The sequence below is a fragment of the Triticum dicoccoides genome, chromosome 6A (assembly GCF_002162155.2).
Source record: "Triticum dicoccoides isolate Atlit2015 ecotype Zavitan chromosome 6A, WEW_v2.0, whole genome shotgun sequence".
NCBI classification, from domain to species: Eukaryota; Viridiplantae; Streptophyta; class Magnoliopsida; order Poales; family Poaceae; genus Triticum; species Triticum dicoccoides.
Genome location: NC_041390.1, coordinates 5,531,824 through 5,545,990, shown reverse-complemented (window position 1 = coordinate 5,545,990; position 14,167 = coordinate 5,531,824).

Sequence of the window (14,167 nt, the reverse complement as noted above, 5' to 3'; positions counted from 1 at the left end):
GAACCAGCCAAATTCGGCCAAACACATCACAAATTCATCCAGACAAGGCGATTTTATTAATATTTGCACATAAACTAAAAACTTAACGTAAACCTACAACCACGCTACGCACACTACGCCGCTCTCGTTGTCCGCCGCCACCCGCCTTCTACATGCCGAGGAGTCTGTAGAACCGGGTGTAGTCCCCGCCGTCGTCGTCATCATCGTCGCCGCCGTCCTGCATGCCACCGCCGTCCCTGCTACACCCCTGACCAGCGTCGCTGATGCGTGGGGGGTTGGATGGCCCGGGCGCGTTCTTGACGTCGCTGTCGAGGACGATGATGCCGCCTTCCTCGCGTCCGCGGCGATCTCCTCGAAGGCTTGGAGCTGGCGCTCCAGCTGCTCGCTGACGTACTCCGCCATCACCCATTTCAGGGCGGTCTCGTCGGCGGCGGCCATGTCCGCGTGTTCCTTCCTCACGGGGAGCAAACCCGGCTCAGTCTACGGCCTGACGAGCCGGGAAGAAGAAGGAGAGGAACAGCCACCATCGTGGATGACGAGGGCGCCGCCGCGGGTACGACACCTGAGCGGCGTCTCCTATGGCTCCGGCTTGATGGGACGGAGCATCGACGAACCGGAGGAGAGGGAGCCAGAGCGCGACGACTAGGAGGTCGCCGTCCCCATCTGCCGCGGCGTCCAGGAGCTGCCGCGGCGACATGATAAGCTGAGGGGCACCGGGTACTCCAGGCGCGGCGTGTTGCCGGCCTCGATGTGCTCAAGGATGGCTTCGAGGGTACGTCCGGGGACGCCCCACCATCGGCTCCGCCCCTGGGAGTTGTGGCGGCCGTGGGGCTCGACGCCATTCTAGGAGCCGAGCTGCTCGGCGTGGCGGCGTACGAAGTAAGCCGTCCACTGCGTGTTGCTGTCGGGGACGTACCTCGGCTAGTTACGCACCTCCTCCGTCAGCGAGGATCGGATGCGCGCAATCTCGGCACGTCGGGCAGCGCCGGTGGGCGCTGGTGGCACCGGAACTCTGCCGACGCTCAACTTCCACGTGCCCGGCACCCGCATGTCCGGCGGTGCCGGGTAGTCAGCCTCGTAGAGGAGCCACGCCTCGTCCTCGTGAAGGTGACGGCGGCCGAAGCCATTGGCGCTGCGCCGTCGCCTGGGTATCACTCGACATTCTCGTCGGCGGGGAGAAAGGGAGAGGAGAGGCGAGCTCGGTGGAGGGGGTGTTGGCGGCGAGAGGAGCTGTGGCAAATGGAGTGTGTGCTCCCCTGCAAGGGAGGGGCGGCTTCTTATAGTCGGGCTTGGGCGGTGGGAGGTCGGCCACCGTGTGTACGCGTGGCGGGTACGGGCGGGACGCGCGTCGCCGCGCCTTCACTGCGTCGCCCGTGAGGCATCAATGGAGGCTGACCGGCGCGGCAGCACGGCAGCCTTGACATTGATTCCCCGCGGGAACCGAGGTGATGAGGACGACGATGCGCTGGGGTCGCTGACTCGGCGGTCCCACCGAGCGTTCGCGCCAAAAACGTTTCCTCCGGCGCCCCCGGGCGCCCCCCAGCGCGCCGGGTTCGGCCTAGGTCCGTCGACGGCAGCTTCGGGCTGAACCGATGAAAATTGGACTTCTAAGTATGTGACTGGGCGTTTCTTTTAGCGCCGGCCCTATAAAAGGGCCTCGGAGGGCCTGTTGGGGCGCGGCTTGAGATTCTGTAACTCTACCTGAGGCTAGCAGTTCAAGAAAATCTAGCACTCATAGCGTACCAAGGCGCTAAAATAAGAACTGATTCTCTCTGATCTCAGTATACTAACTATAATTTTAGTATTTAACAGGAGAGAAGAATGTGTATGTATTTTACAACATAGCCGACAGAGGGAGCGGTATGTACACCCAACACCTGAAGCACGTTCGATTGGCATCATCACATAGTTGAAAATCTTTTCCTTTAAGATACACCGGCTTTGAGTAGCTCAACAAAAGGACAATTGATTTGGTAGAGCAGTGCATCTTATTCGTATGGTAAGCTGTCAACTTTACGCAACGTTGATTCTCCGCTTTGGCTACGTCTAGGGTTAGGTTTCTAAAGTTTTTATCATCATTCTTATGAGCTTTTTAATATATTTTTCTTCCCTCTTTATGGTAACTAGTATAGTGGCCCTCGCAAATGCCGCAAATGCGAGGACATCATATTTATTATTCTTAAATGCTTGGAATTAAATCTTATTTTTGTAAGTACTCCCTCTCTCTCTCTCAGTTTACAGGGCATGCGTGTATCCCTAGGTCTTAAATTTGGCCAACCTAATACAAGTCATATATTACAAATAAATATACCAATATAAACTTCGGAGTTTCTACTTTCAAAAGGTATGATTTTTGTGTTATATAGTTTATGTTAGGGTGATAAAATTGACAACTTAGATGTACGTGCAGGACTTGTAAACTAAAACGGACCGAGTACTCATATTATGGGGCTGGAAATTTTAGTTTGAAATTAAGTCTTATTTTCATAGGTACTCATATTACTCATATTATAGTTGATTACATAGCCATCGCTAAACAGAAAATCCTAATCAAACAAACATATTTAGAGCCTCTTGGTTTGCAGATTCTTATGACATAATAATTTACGTATGGGATGAACATATGAATCCTCATAAAAGCGGTTAAATAAATGTCAAATGACATGAACATGGTACAAAGAAGATGTTACTATGCAATGAAATACCTCAAAATCATTTTTCGTCTGTAGGAACTAAAAAAAGTTGTCCAAGTGGATTATAAATTTTGTGCTTTTCCTATGAAACTGAGATCAGTTGAAAGGGCAATGTCCTCATTTTCTTTGAAGCAAGTGGATTTCTAGTGCCACCAAAGGAAATTTTGCTCTTCATATGTTTTTCATTCACCTTTCTTTTCAATCAAAAGGCCCTTAATATGTGGAATAATTATTGATATGCCATTCCTAAAACCAGAATATTAATAAATAACTATAAATAAAGGTAAAGTTGAAACATGTCAGTATTTTGCATGTGATACTAGTTGAAGATACATGAATATCTACATGATGTGATTGTGGCAGAAAATGATGAGTTCTTCCATTGTGTTTGTTGGCTTGTGTTTATGTACAATTATAAATATTGACAAGTCGTGGTCTACTAAAAATAAGATATGACAATTAGTGTAAGAGAGTTTATGCGTAACTATGAAGATATATTGTTCGTAAGGTCAATCATGTTAATATATGTATTCATTTTTATTGTGGAATTTCCTAGCCTGGTTTTCTTTTGTTTGTTTAATCCTATGTCTTTTTAATGTAGAAAAATATCGTTTCATATGAAGATATGTGCCGATTGAATTTAAGATGAAACAAATCTTGTGGTGAAGCTCGTTTGTGCGGTTTGTACATGAGATTGGCTGATGCTCATTTGTATGTGAGACACTTTGTTTGTAGGCGTGTGTGATGTTTGAGTCGCAAATTGGCCCGTTGGTCATTCTCACTAAGTTCTAATGTATGTTCAGTGGGAGACGTTCCCGTGGACTACAAAGACGTTTGTGATTACTTCATCAATCTTAAGATGATGTATCGGTGCTCAGTCTTGAGTGTATCCATAGGGATGAATGTATGTGCGTTTGTATGAGCGTCTGCATCTGCACTATATATGTTAAAAACACAAACATCATTCCAATGATCTGTTATTAGTGACAACAAAACGATGTTGTTTGGTACACAAACTCACCATACGAATGTTTTTTTCCTTGTGACACTCGCTTATTAAACTTGTCAAAAAAAATTAGCACACAAGCAACGCTATGCGATTTGGTATGCCGATGGGAGCAGCCTAGGCACCGGGTGGACCATCAACGGCACGGCCAGCTGCAGCAGCAGAGAAAATGTCTCCTCCATGTCCGGCGTCTGGCCTGCCGGCAGCTCCCAGTCAAACGAGTGCACTGTTAGAATATAGAGTTGTAATTTCAACCTCCTTCCTTCTCTTGTATTCTACCCAAACTCTTTCTGTCATAACCTTGTACGTCAAGTCAGGCTTCGGCCACGCATCAATATAAACTACCACGCGGCTCCCTCGATGGAGTAGGAACGCTTCATATCTTTCATGGTAATCAGAGCCACCTCTTCTCATACATCTAGCCACAATCCAAAACCCTAGAAACCACACATCATCGTCTCCATGGCTTCCTCCGCCGGCGTCTCCCTCAACCTTGGATCGCCGCCGTCTGAGAAGCTCGCAAGAGGTAATTTCATCCTCTGGAAGACGCAGGTCCTCCCAGCCCTGCGAGGCGCGCAGGTGACGGGGCTCCTCGACAACACCGATGCCGCTCCACCCAAGATGGTGGAGATCATGAAGGCAGACAAGACCACGGCCCTAGAGCCGAATCCCCTATACGGACCCTGGATCGCCAAAGATCAGCAGGTTCTATCATACCTTCTCAATTCCATGTCTCCAGAAATTCTTGCACAAGTTGTTGGAAAAGATTCCACCTTTGAGCTCTGGACGACGGTGACAAATCTCTTCGCCTCACAATCTCAGTCTCGGATTACTAATCTGAGAATCGCCATCACCAATACCAAGAAGGGCTCGATGTCAAGCTCGGCGTATATGGCGAAGATGAAAAGTCTTGGGGATGAACTAGCTGCTGCAGGTCGTCCCGTATCTGATCCGGAGATGGTGGACTATATTCTGGCCGGACTGGACCGCGACTACGACCCCGTGGTGGCAGCGATCGGCGCTGTCAAAAACATCATCACAGCCGACGATCTTTTTGCCCAGATTGCTGCCTTTGATCAAAGGATGGAGATGCTAGGCGACTCATCTTCAGGCGGGTTCTATTCATCCGCTAATGCGGTCTACAGAGGCCGTGGCCAGTCCCATGGCAGATCTCGCGGGCGTGGAGGAAGAGGCCGTGGCCGTGGTGATCGTGGTGACCGCGGTGACCGACAGTCGTCTTCCTCCAATGGAAGCGGCGGATTCAGAGGCCGTCCTCGACAGCAACAGCAACAGCAGGCTCGTGAGCAACAGCATGACTATTCAGAATGTCAGATATGCTACAGACACCATCCAGGAGGTGCACGAGTTTGCTGGTGGCGTTATGAAGAAAACGACCAGGAAGAAAAGCAGGTGCATGCAGTCTCCTATGGCGTGGACACCAACTGGTACGCCGACAGTGCAGCAACAAACCACATCACAGGTGAACTTGACAAGTTGACGATGCGGGAGAAGTACAATGGAGGCGACCAAATTCGCATGGCAAGCGGTTCTGGTATGGATATCACACACATTGGTAGTTCAATTGTTAAAACCCCCGTGAAAAATTTACACTTGACCAATGTCTTGCATGTTCCTCAAACCTCTAAAAATCTTGTTTTTGTTCATCGATTCACTCTTGATAACAATGTTCTTATTGAATTCTATCCTTATTTTTTCTTGGTTAAGGACTTGAAAACAACGAGAGTCATTCTTAGAGGACGGTGCGTGGGAGGACTCTACCCACTCATATCATTATCATCATCATCATCTTCATGGTCCAATAAACAAGCAAATATTGTCACCAAGCTATCTACATCAAGGTGGCATAGTCGTTTAGGTCATCCATCTTCAGTCATAGTTAGATATGTTCTTAGCAAAAATAAACTCTCTTATGAGCCTAGTAGTGAGTCAGTTTGTGATCCGTGTCAACAAGCAAAAAGTCATCAATTACCTTACCCAATTTCTACTAGTGTGTCTACTGCCCCTTTACAACTTATCTTTTCAGATGTATGGGGGCCAGCTCCTATTTCAGTTGGTAGATTTTCCTATTATGTAAGTTTTATTGATGACTATAGTAAATTTACTTGGATTTATCTGTTGAAAAAGCGATCTGATGTATTCCAAGTTTTCCTCAATTTCCAAAATCTTGTTGAACGCAAACTGAACTCTAAAATCATTGCTATGCAAAGTGACTGGGGTGGTGAGTATGAAAAACTAAATTCTTTCTTTCAAAAGCTTGGCATATCACACCATGTATCTTGTCCTCATGCTCACCAACAAAATGGATCCGCTGAAAGAAAGCACCGTCACATAGTTGATATGGGGCTTGCCTTGTTAGCAAATGCTTCCATGCCGCTTAAATTTTGGGATGAAGCATTCTTAACTGCTACATATCTCATCAACTTGCTTCCAAGTAAAGTTATCAAATTTGAAACACCCATTACACGACTTCTTGGTGTCACACCCAACTATACATCTCTTCGTATTTTTGGTTGTGCCTGTTAGCCCAATCTTAGGCCTTACAACACACGCAAACTCGCTTTCCGCTCAAAACGGTGTGTCTTTTTAGGCTATAGCCCCATGCATAAAGGGGTCAAGTGCCTTGATGTTCCTACTGGTCGGGTGTATATATCCAGAGATGTTGTATTTGATGAGTCCGTGTTTCCCTTTGCATCCCTTCATCCTAATGCTGGTGCACTTCTCCGCAAAGAAATTCTTCTTCTTCCTTCACATCTTCGGTCTTTTGATCATGGGGGCGACAACAATTGTACTAACCAATGTGATGATATTCCTGCTGGTACTGGTCTTTCTCTTATGCCTGTGCAGGTCCCTGGAGAAAACGGTGCTCAAAATGACCAAGATCTTGAAAATATGGCTGGTTTTGATCCTATATTTCATGCTGAGGAAGGAGACGAAGCTGGCACAGATGACGAAGAAGATCTGGCGGCGCCTGCCACCCCTGCACGCGCGCAGATCTCGGATCACGCGACCGCATCCACCTCGGATCAAGCCCCTGATGGCTCCAATCCTGGATCTAGGGCGGGCCACTCCCGTGCTGCCGCGTCAGCTTCAGGCGGGACCAGCAGCGGGGCCGAATCCCCCTCGCCCCGCGTGATGGGGTTATGTACCTAGGGTAGGGTCATAGACCTGATCTAAGTACCTTACCCAAGGACACCCTTAGAAGAAGTCACCTTCCAGTCGACCAACGAGGGACACACTCGACTGAGTTGAAGGACTCGACCACGAAGACTCACTCGACCACCGGAAAGTCAAGAGGCACTCTGCACTGCAACGGCCTGTAATCAAGTAGACTTTATGATAGTAAAGGCACTTTATGTGGGGCGTTACCAGTAACACCCCAGACTTAACTCACCTTAAACCCTCTCCTACGTGGGCTGGCTGGGGTCCTGGCGCACTCTATATAAGCCACCCCCCTCCACAGGCAGAAGGGTTCGGCATCTTGTAACTCATATACTCATAATCCACTCGACCGCCTCCGGGCTCCGAGACATAGGGCTATTACTTCTTCCGAGAAGGGCCTGAACTCGTACATCCCTTGTGTTTACAACCTCTCCATAGCTAGGACCTTGCCTCTCCATACCTACCCCCCACTCTACTGTCAGGCTTAGAACCACGACAGTTGGCGCCCACCGTGGGGCAGGTGTTTTAGCGATTTTGTGGGGAAGTTGCGATTCTTCCGAGTACTTTCATCATGGTGTCTGCTGGAGTTTTGGTCGAGGGTCAAGAGATCTGTCTCGGCACTCTCACCTTCATCGCCGACGACTCCGCGTGGCTCCAGGAGGCTCTACTCGACGTAGATGCGCTCCCCGTCCGCGGTGCGACGCATTTTCGCGCATGTGTCCGCGGCGTTCTGCTGCGGCAACCGTCGACCCAGTATCGGTCGGCTCCTCTATCGTCCGCCCTCCCGGTCTCCCGCCAGCGCAAGCGCTCAGGCCGGTCGAGGCTTCAGCGATGGGTGAGGCACGCGGTGGCTTGCCAATCGGCCACCACCCAAGTTGCGGCAATCGAGCCCAACGAATCTCTCTACGGCTTGTTCGATCAGACGACTGGCTCCGTAGAGACTGCATCCGAGTGCGGTAGCAGTGATCCAGCGGCCGAAATCTTGATGGTCGACGGGCCCCGCAGTCCCCCTGGCTTCGCCCGTGGTGATGGATCAGGTGACGGAGGCGACCCCGCACGACGCCACGAAGAGTACAAGCCTGAGCCACTCGACTCTCTGCAAAGAGAGGAGCTTCGCCGCAGGAACGTGGATGCCCTGCGTACTCCCATCGCAGGAGAAACCCCCGAGGCTCGTGCCTTGGAGGAGGCGCGTCTGGCCAATTTGGCCGAGCGCACTCGACTGGAGAACCTTCAGCGAGCACTCGACGAGCGCGCGCGGCAACGAGTTCCCGACACCAGTCGACGTCAACTCTTCCCGCCGACTCAGGTATATCGAACCCCAATTCAGAATTTAGCAGCTGCGACCCGTATAGCAGAGTCCATCCAGCCTTCGCAGTCGGAAGCTGGCAGAGGTTTGCTGCAGATCAGGGATCTGCTCCGAGCAGCAGGAGATCAGAATTCGGCCGTGTCTCAGTCGCGCAACAGAATTCACAGTCGATCCGTCACTGTGAATACGGTTTAGTCGGCTCACAGCCCTAGATCGCCTCCGCGGCGTGAAGGGCGCGAGAATCGGCGAGATCAATATGGCGACCGACTCGACCGAGATGATAGGCGTCGAATGCCCAACTCCCCTCCGAGGGGTGGGTCTTACGCTCCTCGACAGCAAGATGACAGGCGTCAGTACAGTTCAGGGCGAAGGATTCCAGTCGACCCCAGAGAACCAGGCTTCGATGCGCGATCCATTATCGTGCAAGGTATGGTCGACCGGAACAGAGCCCATCGAGGTGGACTCGACAGAGATGCACCCACAAGTAGTCGAGCGCATGTTTCTGGTCCTGAATGTTTCAGCAGAGCCATCAGAGCCGCAGTTATCCCTCCCAATTTCAGGTTGGCAACAGGAGTCAGCAAGTTCACTGGTGAGTCTAAGCCTGAAACTTGGCTTGAAGACTACCGAGTGGCAGTTCAGATTGGTGGCGGGAATGACGAGGTGGCCATGAAGCATTTGCCCCTCATGCTCGAAGGTTCTGCCAGGGCGTGGTTGACTCAATTACCTCCTAGCAGCATTTACACTTGGGAAGATTTGTCCCGAGTGTTCATCAGAACGTTTGAAGGGACTTGCAAGCGACCAGCTGGATTGACAGAGTTGCAAGTTTGCATGCAGAAGGCTAATGAGACTCTCAGAGAGTATATTCAGAGGTGGATCACTTTGCACCACACTGTGGAGAATGTGTCCGATCATCAGGCAGTCTGCGCCTTCAAAGATGGCGTCAAGAACAGAGAACTGAGTTTGAAGTTTGGTCGAGCCGGTGACATGACCTTGAGTCGGATGATGGAGATTGCTACCAAGTACGCCAACGGCGAAGAAGAAGACCGACTCCGAAGCGGCAAGCACAAGCCGAGTCAGTCGGAAAAAGGAAACACCAGTCGGAAACAGAAGCGGAAGGCTGAACCGGCAGCTCCTGGAGAGGCTCTGGCCGTGACTCAAGGAAAGTTTAAGGGGAAACCAAAAGGATCCTGGAGCCCCAAAAAGGTAAAGGATAAAGAAGGGAACGACGTAATGGATATGCCATGTCACATCCATACAAAGAAAGACGAAGAGGGGAATATCATCTACCCGAAGCACACCACTCGCCAATGTCGACTCCTGATCCAGCAGTTTCAGGGAAAACAGTCTAAGGACAAGGAGAAGGAGTCGGACAAGGCCGAAGACAAGGAGGACAGTGAGGGAGGATATCCGCATATCAACTCCACTCTGATGATCTTTGCAGATGTGGAAAGCAGAAGTCGACTGAAAGTGATTAACCGAGAGGTGAACATGGTTGCCCCAGCAAAAGCAAATTATCTGAAGTGGTCTCAAACACCCATCACATTCGACCAATCTGATCACCCGACTCATATTGCCACCCCTGGGAGGCAAGCTTTGGTGGTCGATCCAGTTGTCGAAGGCACTCGACTGACAAAGGTGCTGATGGATGGTGGAAGTGGACTGAACTTATTGTATGCAGACACATTGAAAGGTATGGGCATTCCGATGTCCCGACTGAGCACTAGTAACATGAGCTTTCATGGAGTTATACCAGGGAAGAAGGCCGAGTCACTCGGCCAGATAGCTTTGGACGTGGTGTTTAGTGATTCGAAGCATTTTCGCAAAGAAAAGTTGACGTTTGAGGTCGTGGATTTTCAGAGTGCATATCATGCCATTTTGGGGAGACCAGCTTACGCACGGTTCATGGCTCGACCATGCTACGTGTACCTCAAATTGAAGATGCCCGGCCCCAAAGGAGTGATCACTGTCACCGGTGATCGGAAAAAGGCAGAAGAGTGCTTTCAGAAGGGCTCCAAGATCGCCGATTCCCAGGTGACAGCGGTCGAGTTCGAAGAATACAAGCAAAACGCAGATCCGAGTGACTTGCTGCGATCCAAGAAGCCCGCCACAGAGTCTGCATTCCAGTCGTCCGGTGAGACGAAGCCTGTTCACATTCACCCGACCGACCCCGAAGCAGCTCCGACCCGCATCTCCACAACACTCGACCCAAAATAGGAAGAAGCGCTCATCCAGTTCCTCCGTGAGAACTGGGACATTTTTGCATGGAAGCCCGCTGACATGCCAGGTGTTCCCAGGGGACTGGCTGAGCATCGCCTAAGAGTCGACTCATCTGCCAAACCAGTCAAAGAGCATCTTCGGCGGTCCGCCGTCCAGAAGAGAAAAGCCATTGGTGAAGAAGTGGCTTGACTGTTGGCGGCAGGATTTATCCGAGAGATATACCACTCCGAGTGGCTCGCTAATGTCGTCATGGTTCCTAAGAAGGACAAGTCGCTCCGAATGTGCATTGATTTCAAGCACATCAACCGGGCCTGCCCGAAAGATCATTTTCCTCTCCCTCGCATAGATCAAATTGTTGACTCGACCGCGGGATGTGAGAGGCTATCTTTTTTAGATGCCTACTCCGGGTACCACCAGATCCGTCTGTACGGACCCGACGAGGTAAAAACAGCTTTCATCACTCCATTCGGGTGCTTCTGCTATATCACCATGCCATTCGGCCTCAAGAATGCCGGAGCCACATTCATGCGAATGATTCAAAAGTGTCTACTCACTCAAATCAGTCGGAATGTGGAAGCTTATATGGATGATATTGTTGTCAAGTCACGAAAAGGTTCCGACCTGCTCGCTGACCTCGCCGAAACATTTGCCAACCTCAGAAGGTATGATATCAAGCTCAATCCATCGAAGTGCACATTTGGAGTTCCTGGTGGCAAGTTACTCGGTTTTCTCGTTTCCGAACGGGGAATCGACGCTAACCCAGAGAAGATTGGCACTATTCTCCGAATGAAACGCCCTGTGCGAGTGCACGATGTCCAGAAGCTTACTGGATGCTTGGCCGCATTAAGTCGATTCATCTCACGGCTCGGTGAAAAGGCATTGCCTCTTTACCGACTGATGAAGAAGACAGACAAGTTCGAGTGGACTCCAGAAGCTGATGCAGCGTTTGCCGAGCTAAAGGCTCTGCTCTCCACCCAGCCGGTGCTTGCTGCTCCAATCAGCAAAGAGCCTCTGTTGCTCTATATCGCAGCCACAGGACAAGTCGTCAGTACTGTGCTAACGATCGAGCGGGAAGAAGAAGGAAAAGCCCTCAAAGTTCAGCGCCCAGTGTATTATTTGTCTGAAGTCTTGACTCCATCCAAGCAGAGATATCCTCATTATCAGAAGCTTGTATATGGAATGTACATGACCACAAAGAAGGTTGCTCATTATTTCTCTGATCATTCCATCACAGTCGTCAGCGACGCTCCATTATCAGAGATTTTGCACAACAGGGATGCAACTGGTCGAGTGGCCAAATGGGCGATTGAACTTCTTCCCCTTGATATCAAGTTTGAAGCAAAGAAAGCCATTAAGTCCCAGGCAATAGCAGACTTCCTCGCCGAGTGGATTGAACAACAGCAGCCGACTGAAGTTCACTCGAAGCATTGGACCATGTTCTTTGATGGCTCTAAGATGTTGAATGGTTCCGGTGCTGGGGTTGTCCTGGTTTCCCCCAGAGGAGATAAGCTCAGATATGTGCTCCAGATTCACTTTGATTCCTCCAACAATGAGGCAGAATATGAGGCCCTCTTATATGGGTTGCGCATGGCCATTTCACTCGGCGTCCGTCGCCTGATGGTCTATGGCGTCTCGGATTTAGTGGTCAATCAGGTGATGAAAGAGTGGGACGTGAGAAGCCCAGCCATGACTGGATACTGCAGTGCAGTGAGGAAGCTGGAAAAGAAGTTCGAGGGGTTGGAACTCCACCATATACCCCGACTGAAAAATCAAGCAGCTGATGATCTAGCAAAGATAGGTTCCAAGAGAGAAGCCATTCCGAGTGGTGTGTTCTTGGAGCATATACACACTCCGTCAGTCAAAGAAGATCCTTTCACCGAAGAAACTCCGCAGCCCAAGAGTGCCACAGATCCGACTGAGGTCGAAGTCCCAGCGGTGGTCGACTTGATCATGGAGGTCTTAGTGGTCATTCCCGACTGGACAGTTCCATATGTCGCGTATATCCTGAGAAAAGAGCTTCCGGAGGATGAGGAAGAGGCTCGACAGATCGTCCGTCGATCTAAGGCCTTTACCGTAATCAAAGGACAATTATACAGAGAAAGCGCGACTGGAGTTGGTCAGAAGTGCATAACACCAGAAGAAGGTCGACTTATCCTCAATGATATCCACTCGGGGACCTGCGGTCATCATGCGTCCTCTCGGACCATTGTGGCCAAAGCATACCGAGCCGGATTTTACTGGCCAAAGGCGAATGAGATGGCAAAAGAGATAGTGGATAAGTGCGAGGGATGTCAGTTCTACTCGAATATGTCGCACAAGCCTGCGTCAGCTCTGAAGACCATCCCACTCGTCTGGCCTTTCACAGTATGGGGACTGGACATGGTCGGTCCTTTGAGGACAGGACGAAGTGGCTTCACGCATGTACTGGTGGCAGTCGACAAGTTCACCAAGTGGATCAAGGCTAAACCAATCAAGAGCCTTGACACCGGTACTGCTGTTAGCTTCATCAGGGAACTAATATTCAGATATGGAGTCCCGCACAGCATCATTACGGATAATGGGTCGAACTTTGACTCGGAGGAATTCAGAGATTTCTGCAGCTCCCAAGGCACACGGGTCAACTACGCTTCAGTCGCCCATCCGCAGTCGAATGGACAAGCAGAGCGAGCTAATGGACTGATTCTTAAGGGATTGAAGCCTCGACTGATGCGTGATCTCAAACACGCAGCTGGAGCTTGGGTCGACGAACTTCCCTCAGTACTTTGGGGACTGCGGACCACACCTAATCGGTCGACCGGAAGAACTCCATTCTTCTTGGTCTACGGAGCTGAAGCAGTCCTGCTGAGTGATCTTCTCCACAATGCTCCTCGAGTTGAAATCTACAACGAAGCAGAGGCTGAACAAGCGCGGCAGGACGCAGTCGACCTTTTAGAGGAAGAAAGGGAGATGGCTCTGATCCGGTCGACCATCTACCAACAAGATTTGCGTCGTTTCCACGCCAGAAATGTGAGAGGTCGAGCCTTCCAGGAAGGGGATTTGGTTCTCCGAGTGGATCAGCACAAACCACACAAGCTTGCTCCTTCTTGGGAAGGCCCCTTCATCGTCACCAAGGTCCTCCACAACGGGGCGTACCGTCTTTACAACGTCGAGCATAATATCGACGAACCCCGAGCTTGGAACGCGGAGCTACTCCGCCCATTCTACACTTAAGTTTTATCACTCGGATGAGTTGCAATAAAGTACTTTTGTAGTTCATGGACCTCAAAATAATAGTGTCATAGTCCCTCCATACTTTCTGTCACTTTTTATTTTTGTCCACATAAAATTCCCCCTCAGTGGGTGACTTAGCCGCGAATCCGTTTCGCCTAAGTTTGTAAAAATCCTACAGAGTGGTGAGCCAGCCTCTCACTCGGAGGCTTAGCCGCGAATCCGTTTCGCCTAAGTTTATCAAAATCCTACCGAGTGGTGAGCCAGCCTCTCACTCGGAGGCTTAGCCGCGAATCCGTTTCGCCTAAGTTTATCAAAATCCTACCGAGTGGTAAGCCAGCCTTCCACTCGGGGTCTTAGCTGCAGTCCAAGCACTCGCCTAAGTTATAAAAATCCTACCGAGTGGAGAGCGACCCTCTCACTCGGAGGCTTAGCTGCAGCCCTGTGCTCGCCTAAGTTATAAAAATCCTACCGAGTGAAGAGCAACCCTCTCACTCGGGGGCTTAGCTGCAGTCCAAGCACTCGACTAAGTTATAAAAATCCTACCGAGTGGAGAGC